The sequence below is a fragment of the Zootoca vivipara genome, chromosome 15 (assembly GCF_965207765.1).
Source record: "Zootoca vivipara chromosome 15, rZooViv2.hap1.1, whole genome shotgun sequence".
Classification (NCBI taxonomy): Eukaryota; Metazoa; Chordata; class Lepidosauria; order Squamata; family Lacertidae; genus Zootoca; species Zootoca vivipara.
This window is the reverse complement of record NC_142598.1, coordinates 14227098-14243938: the sequence shown is the minus strand read 5'-3', so window position 1 is coordinate 14243938 and position 16841 is coordinate 14227098. Positions and strand designations below refer to the sequence as shown.

The 16841-nt window shown below is 44.3% G+C and overlaps 1 protein-coding gene across 7 annotated transcripts in view; it reads left to right on the top strand.

Annotated features, from left to right (window-relative positions):
* ADGRL3 (adhesion G protein-coupled receptor L3) overlaps positions 1-16841 on the top strand; it is a 506197-nt gene that overhangs the window by 263543 nt on the left and 225813 nt on the right. The window lies entirely within an intron of this gene.

The following is a 16841-nucleotide window of genomic DNA, read 5'->3' as shown; positions in this document are numbered from 1 at the left end:
ATGTCCGTGTTGGATTCATTTGCCCATAGCTATTGCCAACGAGGCTATATTTATCCTCCAGGGTTCAAAGCAGTGTGGCCCAGCATGCCAGTTTTGGGGAGGAAGTAAACAATGGCAGACGTTTTTCTTCCTTTATGCTTTTTGTTTGTGTGCTTCCCATAAAACATATATCATTCCCACTGTGGGGAATGAGACGCTGCCGTAGATGATTCACCATGGCTTTTCTCAAATTCTTACGAAAAGTATTTTGAATACCCCCCACACAAAATGTTATATAAACGCTAAGCAGTATTAACATAGTAGGTGCATAATAAAAAAATTCCTTCAGTAGCACCTTAAAGACCAACTAAGTTTTTATTTTGGTATGAGCTTTTGTGTACATGCACACTTCTTCAGATACACTTGAAACAGAAGTCAGTCCCTTATGTATAAACAGAGGGTGGGGAGGTGGGGGGGGGGATGGGTGAGAAACCAGGAGGAGAACACTTCAATCTCCCAGGACATTCTATACAACAGGCATCCCCAAACTGCGGCCCTCCAGATGTTTTGGCCTACAACTCCCATGATCCCTAGCTAACAGGACCAGTGGTCAGGGATGATGGGAATTGTAGTCCAAAACATCTGGAGGGCCGAAGTTTGGGGGTGCCTGCTATACAAGATCTCAAAGCAGCTGTTTTATTACAGAAAAATTTCAGGAACAGACTGGAAAGAGACGTTGCTGAATTGGAACTCATTACCAAGCTTAAAACCATGGAGACACCTGGGATGAACAAAGACATTGGATTCTTATCTCATTATGCATGATCAAGCTTTCTTTAGCGCCTCAGCCCTTGCTTTTCCCCTGCAGGACCAATTGTAGTCATCAGCAGTCATTAACAGCCATCTACAGGTTTACCACTCCCATCAGCCCATCACCCATTCCCACCCCCCACCCCCACCCTCTGTTTATACATAAGGGACTGACTTCTGTTTCAAGTGTATCTGAAGAAGTGTGCATGCACACGAAAGCTCATACCAAAATAAAAACTTAGTTGGTCTTTAAGGTGCTACTGAAGGAATTTTTTTATTTTGCTTCGACTCAGACCAACACGGCTACCTACCTGTAAATAGTAGGTGCATGTTACCCAACGGTGGCGGTTTGTATTATTGACATTTCATAATTATGCTTAAGTAGAGCACCTCCTTGCATTTTTGAACAGAAATGGAAAGTGTACTGATGAGGAAACAGGCCATATCCGTTTTCTTACTGAATTGTACCTTTCTACACCAACGGCATTTCTTCAAGCCCTTTTCAGCGTTAAAATTCATCTTTGGAGGCATTGCTGTATCTGTATATTAGAATATCACTGGACTAGAACAATGTCAAGTTGTACCAAAAAAAAAAAAAAAGGATCACGCTGTTTGATTTTCAAAAAAGTAGGCAAAGCTTTTTAAACTCCTGCTGAAAAAAACCAGGAACACGAAAAAAAGAAAAAAAGAAAGAGTGCTATAACAAGTAATAATTTACTTTACCAGGGGCTTCTCTCTACAGTTAGGACTGCAAGGATGAATTGGAGAGCTGCCTTTTACCGGTAGATGGTCCGCCTACACACTGAGGCTCCTGTGTGCAGGGAGAGTACACATACATAAGTTCATTAGTAAAAGACCACGTGTTATCTGCTCTGCCTGGAAGTGACTCATTAGGGTCTTAGGTGGCTTTTGGACCTGAGATCCTTTTTGATCAGGGATGCCAGAGGTTGAACCACATCTGTTTATTTCCTGAAACATAGATGCTATTTGATTGTAAAAACAACCACAGGCACCTCAAATCACAACTTGTGTGCAAGGCAGGTGTCCTTTACCACTGAATTTTGAGCCTACCGCATAAAAGAAAGGTATCTGGACACTGAGCAGGTCCAACTGTGTGTATGTCAGGATGCAGAATGTCTACTCGCCCTACATGCATTTGTGCATTTGTCATTTCTGTGCTGCTTTTCAGTTTTAAGTATTTTAAAGTGTTTCCAGGGCAGTCCTTCCATCACCTTTTGTGTGTAGGGATCAATTGCAGACATTTAAGTATGAAAGCAGACACGTGTGCCTCATCACATCTGGGATTTCCATAAAGAAGTGTGTGAGGGCTGGCTCTCACAATAACAAACTCTCCAACATTTCAGACGTGAATATAGGGACACTCTTCTACTTGAGTAGGTAGGGGCTAGGGGTGGAATCTGGCAGTCCAAAGACATGGGCAGATAGGCAGCAGTGGACAAGTGCAATCCATAATCAACTGTGCTATAAGCAGGAAATGAGGCAAGTCAAATGCATATGTGTATGTAAGGTAAAGGGACCCCTGACCATTAGGTCCAGTTGTGACCGACTCTGGGGTTGCACGCTCATCTCGCATTATTGGCCCGAGGGAGCCGGCGTATAGCTTCCAGGTCATGTGGCCAGCATGACAAAGCCATTTATGGCGAACCAGAGCAGCACACGGAAACGCCATTTACCTTCCCGCTGTAGCGGTTCCTATTTATCTACTTGCATTTTGACGTGCTTTCGAACTGCTAGGTTGGCAGGAGCTGGGACCGAGCAACGGGAGCTCACCCCGTCACAGGGATTGGAACCGCTGACCTTCTGATCAGCAAGCCTTAGGCTTTCTGGTTTAACCCACAGCGCCACCTGGGTCCCTATATGTGTATATAGGCATGATAAATGTATTTTTACCATTCAGAGGATGGTGTTTACATTTTACAGCTAAGGCACAGCAATAACAGTCTGTCTTTGGGTCGGTCAGTGAATGCATTGCATAGAATTCTTAAGCCAAAATAACTGTTAAGTAATCATGAAGATCATATCCATGAGAAGGTTGCCTCTGAGCATGTGCTTAGCCTAGGATTTTCAGCATATGGGATATGCCCAGAGTTGTTACCACAAAATGTTTGATTAGTTTCAACCCCCTTCCCTCATTCCGAAGGTATTTTAAAAACCAAATAAAAAGTGGAAATGGGCACCTTTTTTTGTTCAACTTGGTATTTTATCAGTTAATTAAGAGGGGAAATGGGCATCGGAATATACTCCCCTGACCCAAATCCTTTCCGCCCTCAGTCCTACAGCCTGCAAACTTCCACTGCCGGTTGAGGAGCAGAAACAGGCAGCTAAGAGTAAAAACCCCTCGTCCGCATTCACCATCACCAAGGGGTTTTCAAAACATATTGTTATAGGATTAGTGAGGGCGTTATCTTTAGGGTTCCCTCTGTGATTTTATATATGTAAAATGAGATTTGGTGGGGAAAGAGACTGCTGAAGGAGTCGAACCAGTCTCTTTGTGAAGTTAAAGGATCTGGCCAAGTATTTTAAGAATCTCTTTGTATGGCTGAAAAGTACAGATGACTTGTTGCCACAAAAACTGCTATCTGGAGATGATGTCCTTGGTGAGTGAGAGTAAGGGAACAGTAGACCTGGGGCAGTGTCCTCTAAGCTGGGGCAAGGAAGACAGAGACCTGCCTTGTTCTCTGTGCTGAATTTAAAGCAATGGCTTTTCTGGGGTGGGGGGCAGAAAGCTAATGAGCATTAGGAAGGAAACAGAATAGGCCGCAACAATAGCAAATGCCACTTCTCCCCTTCAGTTTCAATCCATAGGAGAATGAATGGAGGCTATCTTAGAAGCACCAGAGTAGAGAAATTAGGAGGATAATATCCGGAGTGGTTTTGCACCCTGTTAAACCAGCTCCTCCTGGAGAGACGTTGTAGGTTGCTGTCATGTTTAAGCTCCATGTTTATTCTGAGGAAATGGGTCTTATGTAACACAAATCCCTCCGGTGGTACGTTAAGGGATGTTTTCACGTCAGGTGAAAATACCTGCTAGTTGCTCAAAACGTCTTCTCTGTAAAAGTGGTGTCTGCCCCAACAGCAGCAAATTGGGGGCCGCTGCTCTGCTGCCATTTCACGAGGCACCCGCCCTGTGGAACGCCCTCCGATCATATGTCAACCTGGATCTCCAGTCTTGATCTGACACTTGATCTATAACGCTACCCTGGCTCTTCTCCTAGGCATGGTAGTTGGTTGTGTTGTTTCTGTTTCTCTTTGTGATGCTGTGGAGGAGCATTTCTCATGCCAGGGCCCACCTGCAATCTGAAGCGGAGCTCTTTTTCAGCCTTGCTATTGAAGACCCTCCAACTGCAGGTGCTAGAGTTTGAAGCTGGGGACTTATTGTGCATAGAAAGCATATGTGTTTTTTTAAAAAAACAAAAACTCTCAGAGCATCCTTCCCATACTTAACTTGTACTGGGGTTGCAATTTTCTCATTGCTCCCTCATCTTTTCTCTTCAAGGCCTGAATTTCTCTGCTATGAAATCATCCCCCACCCCCGAGCATTAGGCTAGCATGACTCTGGCATTTCATGGAGCGATGTGAAATCAAAACTCATTGCTTCACTCGTACCGTTGGGTAGAGGGAATGAGCCAGGAGGAGGTGAACATCAATCTTGCCACAAGTTTGTAAGGTGTCCTCATGAATAGTGTCTGTCCTCGTTCATCATCCCAAGATGGCTTCAGCACTTCAGCTTGTTCCTAAACTGTAAGACTTCGACAATAAACTCTCCAGGCAGAGCCCCTGTCCCTTCTGTCTTCCATATCGTGATTAGAATAGTGTTGACACTTAATCAGCTTTAATTAGCACTGGTAGGGCTGCAAGGTTATCCAACCTTTCATAAGCATCTGTATAAATCCCAGATAATCCCATCAGGCAGTGATCCACACAGACAATTGCCTCCAGACGAGAAAGGTCATGGGCATGATGTGACAGGAAACATTCGTCGGAAAGGAAACAACAATAATGATAATGATAATAACAATACTGTAGTGTGTTTGGGCGCTTAAAGTGCTTCACGTACATTATGGGATTACTCCTTAAACATGAATTGGCATCATTATCCCCATATTGCACATGAGCTGGGAGGCGTGCAGGGCGGAAGCTGAGAGCAAAAAGTGTGTGCCAGAATCTGACAGAGGCCAGATCGAAAGCAGGGACTTCTGTCTCTGCTTTGTAGCCAATCCCCTCCACCAACTCTTGAAATACAAGTCTTTTCCTTTCTGAAAGGGATTTGTTTTTATGCCTTCCGCACATGCATCGAATTATGTCATCATGACAGACATTCTGAATTTAGAGTGTTGGCCTTATGTATGAATTATTCCCTAACTTCTGTGGCAAGACCTTTACAGTTGTACCTCAGAAGTAAAACAGAATCCGTTTCAGAAGTCCGTTTGACTTCCAATGTGTGGCTTCTGATTGGCTACAGGAAGCTCCTGCAGCAAATTGAAAGCCACGGAAGCCCTGTAAGACGTTTGGCTTCCAAAAGACTGATTGAAAACCAGAACACTCACTTCCGGTTTTCGATCGTTCCGGAGCTAGAACATTCAACTCCCAAGGCGTTCGGGAGCCGAGGTACAGCTGTATTAGTTCTTGCTCCTATTAAGACTCCAGGCCACTCCTGGAGCTACAGTTTTCAAATGAGTAGGCTCCAGTTTACTTGCATGCCCCAGGAACTCCTTCCCATCTGTATGAGAGGCAGGATGGGGTTGTGTGTGAAAACATTTTTATCATGGAAAGAGCATGCTATAGGACTGAATTGCCTTGGTCGCACTGGTTGATGATCTCCGGTGGGCTAGGGACAAAGGTGAGAGCTGTCTCCTAGTCCTGCTGGATCTCTCAGCGGCTTTTGACACCATCGACCATAACATCCTTCTGGATCGTCTAGAGGGGTTGGGAGCTGGGGGCACTATCATACAGTGGTTCCACTCCTTCCTCCTGGGCCGTGTTCAGAAAGTGGTGTTGGGGGATGAGTGTTCAGACCCCTGGGCTCTCACTTGTGGGGTGCCTCAGGGTTCTGTTCTCTCCCCCATGCTTTTTAACATCTATATGCAGCCGCTGGGAGAGATCATCAGGGGGTTTGGGCTGGGTGTTCATCAGTATGCAGGTGATACCCAGCTCAACCTCTCTTTCAAATCAGAACCAGTGAAGGCGGTGAAGGTCCTGTGTGAGTGTCTGGAGGCGGTTGGAGGATGGATGGCGGCTAACAGATTGAGGTTGAATCCTGACAAGACAGAAGTACTGTTTGTGGGGGACAGGAGGCGGGCAGGTGTGGAGGGCTCCCTGGTCCTGAATGGGGTAACTGTGCCCCTGAAGGAGCAGGTGCATAGCCTGAGAGTCATTTTGGACTCACAGCTGTCCATGGAGGCGCAGGTCAATTCTGTGTCCAGGGCAGCTGTCTATCAGCTCCATCTGGTACGCAGGCTGAGAGCCTACCTGCCCGCGGACTGTCTCGCCAGAGTGGTGCATGCTCTAGTTATGCTTGGACTACTGCAATGCGCTCTACGTGGGGCTACCTTTGAATGTGACCCGGAAACTACAACTAATCCAGAATGCGGCAGCTAGACTGGTGACTGGGAGCGGCCACCGAGACCACATAACACCGGTCTTGAAAGATCTACATTGGCTCCCAGTACGTTTCCGAGCACAATTCAAAGTGTTGGTGCTGACCTTTAAAGCCCTAAATGGCCTCGGTCCAGTATACCTGAAGGACACTGTTCTGCCCAGACACTGAGGTCCAGCACCGAGGGCCTTCTGGCGGTTCCCTCGTTGCGAGAAGCCAAGTTGCAGGGAACCAGGCAGAGGACCTTCTCAGTAGTGGCACCCGCCCTGTGGAACGCCTTCCCATCAGATGTCAAAGAGAAAAACAACTACCAGATTTTTAGATGACATCTTAAAGCAGCCCTGTTTAGGGAGGCTTTTAATGTTTAATAAATTATTGTATTTTATTTTTCTGTTGGAAGCTACCCAGAGTCGCTAGGGGAACCCAGCCAGATGGACGGGGTATAAATAATAAATTGTTGTTGTTGTTGTTGTTGTTGTTGTTGTTGTTGTTGTTGTTAAAAACTGTTCTTTTTCCTCACCCCTCCTTACCCAGCTTGCTTCGAAATTCTAAACCCCAGTCTGTGCTACTAAAGGGGGGGTGGACCCTATTCTGGCGGGGAGGGCTCTTCTGCTGTGGTGGGGTGGGAACTACTGCACAGGGGCATAGGAAGGGAGGGGCGGTGGGGGCGCTCCACTCCAGGCAGCGCGTTCCCAAGTGTGCCATGGCAGCTGCCCCTCCCCAGAACGCATGCCAGCTCTGCCAGTGCTCCTGCAGAAAGCCTGCAGAAAGCCCCCAAATGTTCCTCAGATGTCTTCAGATGTCAGGTTTGTATCCACAACGGGGTGATTCAGCTACCAAAGATGGGCCCCAGTCATTTTTACTGCCTTCCTTTTAAAAGGCATGGTTGTTTTTCAGACAAGAGTCTGAAAATGAAGGAGAAGGATAGAGTAAAACAGACAGGGTGAGAGAAGGCAAAAAGCAAAGAGAAAAATGAACCTTTGTTTATGCAGGAGGAAATGTCGCAGGTCTGAAAAAGTTGAACACCCCTGTTCTACCATGAGAAGATAACATTCCTAGTGAATATTGCCTGCACTTGCACAGTTGACCTCATGCTGAATTCAATGTTCATAGGACCATAGAAGAAATTCACTGCCCCTTCTAATGCTAGAATGCTGTAAGGTAAAGGTAAAAGATAAAAGGACCCCTGGATGGTTAAGTCCAGTCAAAGTTGACTATGGGGTTGCAGCACTCATCTTGCTTTCAGGCTTACAGAATGCTGTAGCATATTTTGACACTGCAGGGGTTTGAACAATTGTAAGTACAGTGCACCAGCATGCCAGAAGAATTAACTTCACTGACACCAGGTGTTTTATTGCTTACCTGCCCCTGACCCCAGATCCTGACACTGGTATTGGCATCTTGCTTCTTTTGCAGTTCATTTCCTTTCAGGCTGGCTGGTGAACTTATTTACATCCTCTTCGCCTTCAGGGGGTATCACAGCTGGGTCCCCCAGTGTGTGGGAAGGAGTGAACTGGTCTGCTTAAGTATTTTGTATATCAACCTTGCTGGTTTTACTTTTGCTTGCTGCCATAGTGCCAAAAGAAAAAGGCAATTTTGTTACGTGAAATAATTTCTGTTGCTGACAGGAGCGTGGATGGGCTTGCATATCAATAAAAGTGAATGATGTTCAGGGTAACAGGGAATCAGAATTCAATAAAGCTTTATTGCTGCATACTCGTGGGCAGAAGAACATTTAAAAACATTAAATGGAAGCTTGCTCTTCCTTTCGCTGGACCTCCGAGCCAGCAAACAGACAGGTAATTGAACAGCACCACTTTTAAGAGAAATCGGCTTCTGCAAAGCAAAACTGCAGCCGCCTCTTCTTATTATTAAGGTTTCTGAAGGGAAAGGAAATGAGTTTTTTAAAAAACCTGGGGAAAAACAAGTGAGAACAATTCCCCCCAGAGATACAGTTCTTAATTATTTTGGGTGCCAGACATTGTTTTTGGAAAAATGTTTTTTCAAGTGCCTCCCTTTCTTGCAGTACTTCTCCCTTCCCACTGTGGTGGAAACACATTACAGTAATAAGGTTTGCAACCAGGTATGGCACAATGCTGTCCATTGACGAGTTTCACACCCTCCTCCCTTCAAACTGTTAAATTAAACATCATTTTGGTTTTGCTTCAGTTTCGTCCCTTGGGATTTCTCCTTCCAAGATCAGGTTCCCCCTGAGGAAACAGAATGCTGGTTGCTCACTGAATGGTAAATGCGACTGGGAGAAATTGATAATAGGCTAAGACACAAAACCGATAACGCCGCCCCGCCCCGCCCCCAAAAAAGATAATTTATTGAGATATGCAAATTGCAGCATGTATTTCGTTTTTTAAAAAAAACTTCAGTGACAGAGAATATGATCCAGCAGTCCTCCCAGAGCAGATTACTCAGGATCCTTTCTCAAGAATGTGCTATTTTGAAAATAAGTTACAAAGATTAAAGTTGTCCCTGAAAACACACACAGCCTTGCTGCCTGCTGCCAATCTAAATTACTGGAAGCCTGTAAGGCTCTCTATACAGCAGAAGGGAAGTATATTCCCGGCAATCTAGGAGCTTCCTTGCAAACATTCAAGGCCCTTTCCTAGACCCTTACGATTTATCACAGAGGATACCTTTGGCCCACCAGATGTTGCTGGACCACAACTCCCATTATCCCCAGCAAACATTGCCAATGCCCAGAGATTATGGGAATTGCAGCTCAAAAACAGCCCCACCTCTGGTACATCAGAAGGGGCCATGCAACCTCTGGCAATGTTAACAGGAACCACAACAGTTTTATGTTTGAAGCATAGTATTTGGACTTTCAAAAATGCTTTTCACAGAGTTGCTCCTTAACTCCCAGATAAACCTTGCAGTCATGGAAAATGTGGTGAGGCCTTTTTGTGAAATCGACAATTGGCTAAAGAACAGGAAGCAGAGAGTAGGGAATAAATGGACTGTTCTTGGCATGGAGGCTTGTAAGAAGTGTCAACAAGGAGAACTGTGGTGTATATGAACAAAATTTAAGACTGTGTTGAGGACCTAAAAAAAAACCAAAACCAAGGAGAACTGCCCTGAGACCTCCAGGTATAGGGTGGTATAATAATAATAATAATAATAATAATAATAATAATAATAATAATAATAAATCATAGAATTGCAAAGTTGGAAGTGCCCCAAGGGTCATCTAGTCCAACCCCATCCATGACAGATGGCAATAATAATAATAATAATAATAATAATAATAATAATAATAATAATAAATTAATTATACCCCGCCCATCTGGCTGGGTTCCCCCAGCCACTCTGGGCAGCTTCCAACAAAACAGAAATTCTAAAATACAGAAATCCATCAAACATTAAAATACAGAAATCCATCAAACATTAAAAGCTTCCCTAAACAGGGCTGCCTTGAGATGCCTTCTAAAGGTCTGGTAATTGTTGTTCTCTTTGACCTCTAGTGGGAGGGCATTCCACAGGGTGGGTGCCACTACCGAGAAGGCCCTCTGCCTGGTTCCCTGTAACTTGGCTTCTCGTAGTGAGGGAACCACCAGAAGGCCCTCGGTGCTGGACCTCAGTGTCCGGGCAGTGTCCATCCAATCTCTGCTTAAAAACACCCAAGGAAGGAGAGTCCACAACTTCCCGAGGGAGACTGTTTCACTGTCGAACAGCTCTTTCTGTCAGAAAGTTCTTCCTGATGTTTAGTTGGAATCTCCTTTCTTGTAACTTGAAGCCATTGGTTTGAGTCCTACCCTTCAGAGCAAGAGAAAGCAAGCTTGTTCCCTCTTCCATGTGACAGCCTTTGGAAAAGAGGCGACTGAGAGGAGATAAGATAGCCATCTTCAAATCTGTGTGTGTGTGTGTGTGTGTGTGTGTGTGTGTGTGTGTGCATGTGGTGAACAGTTTGAGGCCTTGCTTTGTCTGTTTCTAAGAAGTGGCCTCTTTTTAAAAATTTGACCACAGATGTGCTTGTTTCACTATAAATTTGCCTCTTCTAGAAAGAAAGCTGTTTCAGAGCGCAGTCTGGATTCCTGATCCCTGCTGCTAGAGGGGGTTAGTAGCAGGTGAAGCTATCTCCCCTCCAGGTTCTGCTGATGTGTAGTTGGGTGAGAAACTATCACCATTTATATCCTTGCCAGCCTTGGCTACCAGCGTAAGGCCCCAAAATGAGGCAGAGGACCAGCAGTAAGAACATAAGGAGCTGCCTGGCATATATTACATCCATCCGTTGGTTCATCTATCTCCATATTTTCTACACTGACTGGCAGAGACTATACAGGATTTCAGACAGGGTTCTCTCCAAATGCTACTTGGAGAGGCTGGGGATTGAATTTCGGACCTTCTGCATACAGCAATGCTCTACTATCGAGCTGTGGTCCTTTTCCTCTGGGTCTTCTTAATCTAAAGTTGAGTGGCCAGACATTCATACATATAGGACAGTCCCCTATCTTGTAGTGCTGTCAGAGAACAACCCTCTGAAGAAGTCCTCTAGAATTACTGTCTAGATCGTTGATGGATTCGGTGAAGCTAGATCATCGCATCACTTGCTGCAGAACAATGCCATTGACTTCAGCAAGTCACTGTGAAATAAATTGTTCAGAGCTGTAAGTTGATTGTCAAGACTGATAAACATTGCCCCTTTGAGTTGTGTCTTGTACATAAACCTTTCCAGATATGCGCCTCATGTACTCATCCACTGACCTTTACATCTTCACTTTTATGAGATTTGAAGGGATTCTGGGGTTTAAAGTCTCTTTGTCTTTTGTACAGAAGCTTCGTTTGAATTCAGGGGTCCTTGCTGAGGTCTATTATAACCATCCGGGGATGGGATTTTCCAGGGATTTTCCAGGGTTTCTGAACCAATCATTTGTCATAGAGGCAAGGCCATTGTAGACTGGCCAGGCACTAATTGAGTAAAGTCACCTCCAGGCTCTCCTTATTTTGCAGGAGAGATTCAAATGCATACCACAAATTTAGGGTTGAACCATTAAAGTGGATAAAGCACTCTGTTGACCTGGTGCAACAAATCCACCGTAAAAAAATAACAGACTTTTTTGTGGTTAGGGAACTGATGGAGAAATTCACTGAGTGTAAAGTACGGAATCGATGGATAATTGACAGGAAGCCTTTTAAATACCATGCAAGCAAATCGGGATGGAAGTTCATTGTTTTATAAGCAAATCAGAATTAAACAAAGACTGCACATATTCTAACCTCCCTGAATTCTGTGCAAGTAATTCAGGATGAATGCTCAATAAACGGGTCGTCTAGGAGCCCAGAGTGGTAAGGTATGTGTGCCTTCAATCTCCCAAATGTATTTGCATTGGGCAATATTGTTTGCTGAGGCCCAGTACTGTGTACCTCAGTTTTTCCTGCTCTGACTTGGAGGCATTTCATCCCTCTGTCTATTATATTCACTGATAACAGACAAAACAAACATTCACTTATTGAGATACAGGCAACTCCCCATATGCACGGGAGTTGTGTTCTGCCCCATTCTGCCCCCACCCCCTTCTGTGCTCTTCTGGGGCCAAAAGTGGTGTGTGCATTGGTGTTCCTGTTCCAATCAAACACATGCAAAATGGTCACCGCCTGTATAACATAGTCTCAAATAGGTCTGAGCGACCTTATCAAAGCCAATTACCCCTGAGCTTCTGAAGGCATTTCTTGTAAGTCCCAGGAAGTCGGATTTTTCTAGCCTTGTTGCTCATGGTAGGTGGTATTGAACTTGGGACTGAAACATGCAAAGTATGGGGTCTGCCATTGAGCTCTGAGACTCCTTCCCCTATAATTTCATCTTCAAACAAGCGCACGAGGCTGCCCACACAAAATTAGAGCACCACTTTCTTAGAGATAAAACAATCTGATAAAACAATGCAGTAAAGCAGTGCACTCAAAACATTGATATATTTTGTCATAGCGAAGGAAGAAATGCTCTAAGGAATACTTTACAATACATCGTTAAGTACACATTCAAATTTGTGTAAAATGACTTTTCACAATGAAACACAGCCTGAATCTCATCATTTAAGAATGGCTAACAGATGGTGCATGTGGCTGTTTAGAAAAATTAGCAGTGAATGTAAAATTAAAAGCACAGGTCTCTAAACATCTTCAGCTGCAACAAACGGTAGGGGTGCACTTTATTACCTGATGATCTATGTTTGTGGAGCATTAAGTGGAGCTGTACATTGCATTAAAAAGTTATCTCATTACATCATGAATAAAAATCTGTTCGGCCAGAGGGCATATTAATTTCATTTCATTCCACTTTTAATTCGTATACCGCCTTTCTTTCTTACAATACACAAGGTGGTTTGCAGCAACAAAATATTCCATGAAGAATATACACCTTATAATAATCTGATCCAATACAAAAAAGTCATAATAAAATATAACTTCAAAATGAACAACTTATATCAAATTCATATCTGAATTAAGAGGAAATGTTATCTTGCTGCAGTCAACTACTGACCCAGTTTGTATGTCACTTTCAATTAAAGCATAAGCTCATAACAGTGCCAATGGCCCATTGAGTTCAGCGTCCTGATCTTGGAGGGACCCACCAGATGCCTGTGAGAAAGCAGCAAGCAAAACATGAGCATAAGAGCACTCTTCCTTCCTGTGGCTCCCAGCAACTGGTATATGGAAGCATTGCTTCTTCAAACTGTAGACATAGAGCATAGCCTTTGACATCCCTTTCGTCCATGAATTTCTCTAATCCTCTTCGAAAGCCATCCAAGTTGGTGCTCATCACCGCCTCCTAGGGAGCGACTTCCATAATTTGATGGTGCACTGCATGAAAAAGTACTTTCTTTTATCTGTCCTTAATCTTCTAACATTCAGTTTCATTGGACGTCTATGAGCAAACTACGGTTTATGGTGAATGAGCAGTGTGCTAGTGCATACCGCTGAAATTATGCACCCTTCTCTCCTCCCCCCACTCCAACCCAGGATTTCCCAAACTTGGGTGTCCAGCTGTTTTAGGACTACAATTCCCATCATCGCTGACCACTGGTCCTGCTAGCTAGGGGTGATGGGAGTTGTAGTCCAAAAACAGCTGGAGACCCAAGTTTGGGAAACCCTACTTCAACTCGTCCTCAGCTTGTAGCGGGCAGGGAATGAACTGGAGGCAGACTTCACATTACGTGCAAACTAGTAGTTGTGCTTTGTTTTCCCCAAAACAAACCGCAAACGGTAAGCAAGAGTTTTGTTATTGGCTTGCAAATAATACATATGGGATATACAGTGGTACCTCGGTTTATGAACACAATTGGCTCCGGAAGTCTGTTCGTAAACTGAAGCGTTCATAAACTGAAGCGAACTTTCCCATTGAAAGTAATGGAAAGTGGATTAATCCGTTCCAGACGGGTCCGCGGAGTACTCGGCCTGAAGCGTACTTAACCCGAAGCATGGGTGTAATTGGTTCCGGAAGTCTGTTCATAAACTGAAGCGTTCATAAACTGAAGCGAACTTTCCCATTGAAAGTAATGGAAAGTGAATTAATCCGTTCCAGATGGGTCCGCAGCGTTCGTAAACTGAAAATTCGTAAACAGAGGTGTTCATAAACCTAGGTTCCACTGTACCTGCATCTTTGTTCCCTAGTATTAAAGCAAAACCTATATATAGACTGCAAGCAATATTATAGTTTAGTTGGTTAGCCAGTATACTTGTTGAAAATAATTGTTGTTAACCACCATCTTCAAGAAGCTTAGCAATCTTGCAAGCCTCTTCCTGCCTCCTCAGTAAAAGAGCTCCTGGCTAGATTTGGAAGCAGACATGCTGCTGACAGCTTTGTTCTATCTTCCCCGCAGAACATGGTTGTTAAAAATGCTGAATAGCAAAATTGGTACTTAGTATGGAAACTGTACTGTAAGAAATGGCTTGATGTGTAACAGCACTGAAAATCTAATCAGAGATGCTTCATTGGGCTGCGAAGTCATTGTTGATGACAACATTTTAACAGGGAAATCGTGCTGTAATTGCTGAAGGAGGCTTTGGCTTTTAAGAGCTGCATGACCTCCTGCTACTTATTACGGCAGCACACAAGGCAGCCATTTACAGGGGAGGCCTTATTGCTTTTTTGAATAACCCAGGGTGCTTAGGTTGAATCACCCGAAGAATCATAGTCTCGAGCAATGATGGACAAAGTCCCCTCAGCTTGATTTAAAAAATTAGGTGGACCGTTATTGGGAAATGCTTAAATTAAAAATCAATTTTAAAGCATTCTAAACTGACTCACAGTGTCAATGTTACTTTATTCAATTAAGAGCCATTGTGCTGCAGAGGACCAAATTTGCCTGACCAGGAGTGAGGAGGTGCCAGTTCAAATCCTCACTCAGCCGAAAAGCTGACTTTGTGACCTTGGATCACGTCTTATATTTTGGCATCGACAAATCTCAGGGTTTGTGTGGCAATGGAAAGAAGGAATGACCCCGCTTTTTATGCCTTCTGCTCTTGTGTACCTGCAGCATTCAAAAGCAAAAAAAAAAAAGTTTTGGATCCACTCTCTGTCATTGTTATTCAGGAGGACTGAATCTAATCTGCTATATCCAAAACTTGCTTGCCCCCAAATAATGAAGAATCCTAAAATTGCTGTAACATTTTATCCTTTAAATGTACGTGGATGAAATTTGCAAGCAAAGGAGCCACTTCATAGTTGCATAGCTGCCAAGTTATCCCTTTTTAAAAGGGATTTTCCCTTATGCTGAATAGGCTTCCTCGCGAGAAAAGGGAAAACTTGGCAGCTATGCATAGTTGATTGCGCCTGCCAAATTTCAGGAAGATCCATGCAGGTATTTTCATACAGGAAAACTTAAAAAAATATTCTTAATTCTGCCAGAATTAGATGCAAATTGTAGGTAAGGTCACTGCTTCTGAAAGGATGAAGCCTGGCAAATTTAAGAAATATAAGCACAACTGTTCTCCTGCAATGGCAGACTTTACCATTGGGGGCTGGGAAAATAGAAATCTCAGCTTGCTGGAGCCTTTAATTATACTATACTTTTTCACTTAAGGCACCCAAAATACTTCAATATCTTAATCACCTTAGTCATCCTAGCTCATATACTCATCAAGCATCATATCAGAACAGAACATCCAGGTTTGAAGCAAAGATCTCATATCAGGGGCTGATGATCGGCAAATTTGCCCTGACTTGACTCAGATGGCCCGGAGTTGTTTACCATAGCTGCGTATTTACAGGGCTACTTGGAAAGCGTATTTGCTGCCATGATAACAGACCTGGCAGACAGATCAAGCATAGCAACATGCTGTCAAAAGCTTACCTGGCTGTCAGTTGCACAAGCGTGACGGAAAGAGAAAGATCCTTCTGTTGAAGTGCGGAGAGAGAAAGACACCGCAGCCTTTAAAGGACCCCGACTCTCTAGTGGCAGTCAATAAATGCTCATTTTATGACCCCAGAGTTCTTGGCTCTCTGTGTTTTCTTAGGATGATGGATCGTTTTCAGGTACCATCCCCTCAGAATCCATGACAGATAACTACCTATGGCTATACAAGGAAAGATTAAACTATCATATTAAAGCAGAGCATCTAGATCTGCAGTCGTTGTGCCACCCCCTCCCCCTGCTCTAGGATGCTCTGGCACTCTCCCCTGGAGCACCTCCTCACAAGACGTACAGTTCTGGGCTGGGTTTTTGCTGGGTATTTCTGTAATCCCCCTTTATCCCCTCTGCCACCACAGATAATATTTATCTGAGTACTCCACCCCTAGCATAGCTAAATAATAGGTATATGGTATATTACAAATAATTTGTGGGACCCAGGTGGCGCTGTGGGTTAAAGCACAGAGTCTAGGGCTTGCTGATCAGAAGGTCGGCGGTTCGAATCCCTGCGACGGGGTGAGCTCCCGTTGCTCGGTCCCAGCTCCTGCCCACCTAGCAGTTCGAAAGCACATCAAAGTGCAAGTAGATAAATAGGGACAGCTCCGGCGGGAAGGTAAACGGCGTTTCCGTGCGCTGCTCTGGTTCGCCAGAAGCAGCTTTGTCATGCTGGCCACATGACCAGGAAGCTGTCTGCGGACAAACGCCAGCTCCCTCAGCCTATAGTGCGAGATGAGCGCCGCAACCCCAGAGTCGGACACGACTGGACCTGATGGTCAGGGGCCCCTTTACCTTTACATTACAATTAATTTGTGAAATAAGCAACAAGCGTTTTATGATTACTTAGTCATTGGTTTCAGTCTTTTCTTTATCTTAATGTGTTACTTGATTACATAAATAAAGTAATTATGCGGGTGGCGCTGTGGTCTAAACCCCTGAGCCTCTTGGGCTTGTCCATCAGAAGGTCAGCGGTTCGAATTCCTGTGACGGGGTGCTCTCCCGTTGCTTTGTCCCAGCTCCTGCAACCTAGCAATTCGAAAGCACGCCAGTGCAAGTAGATAAATAGGTACCGCTGAGGT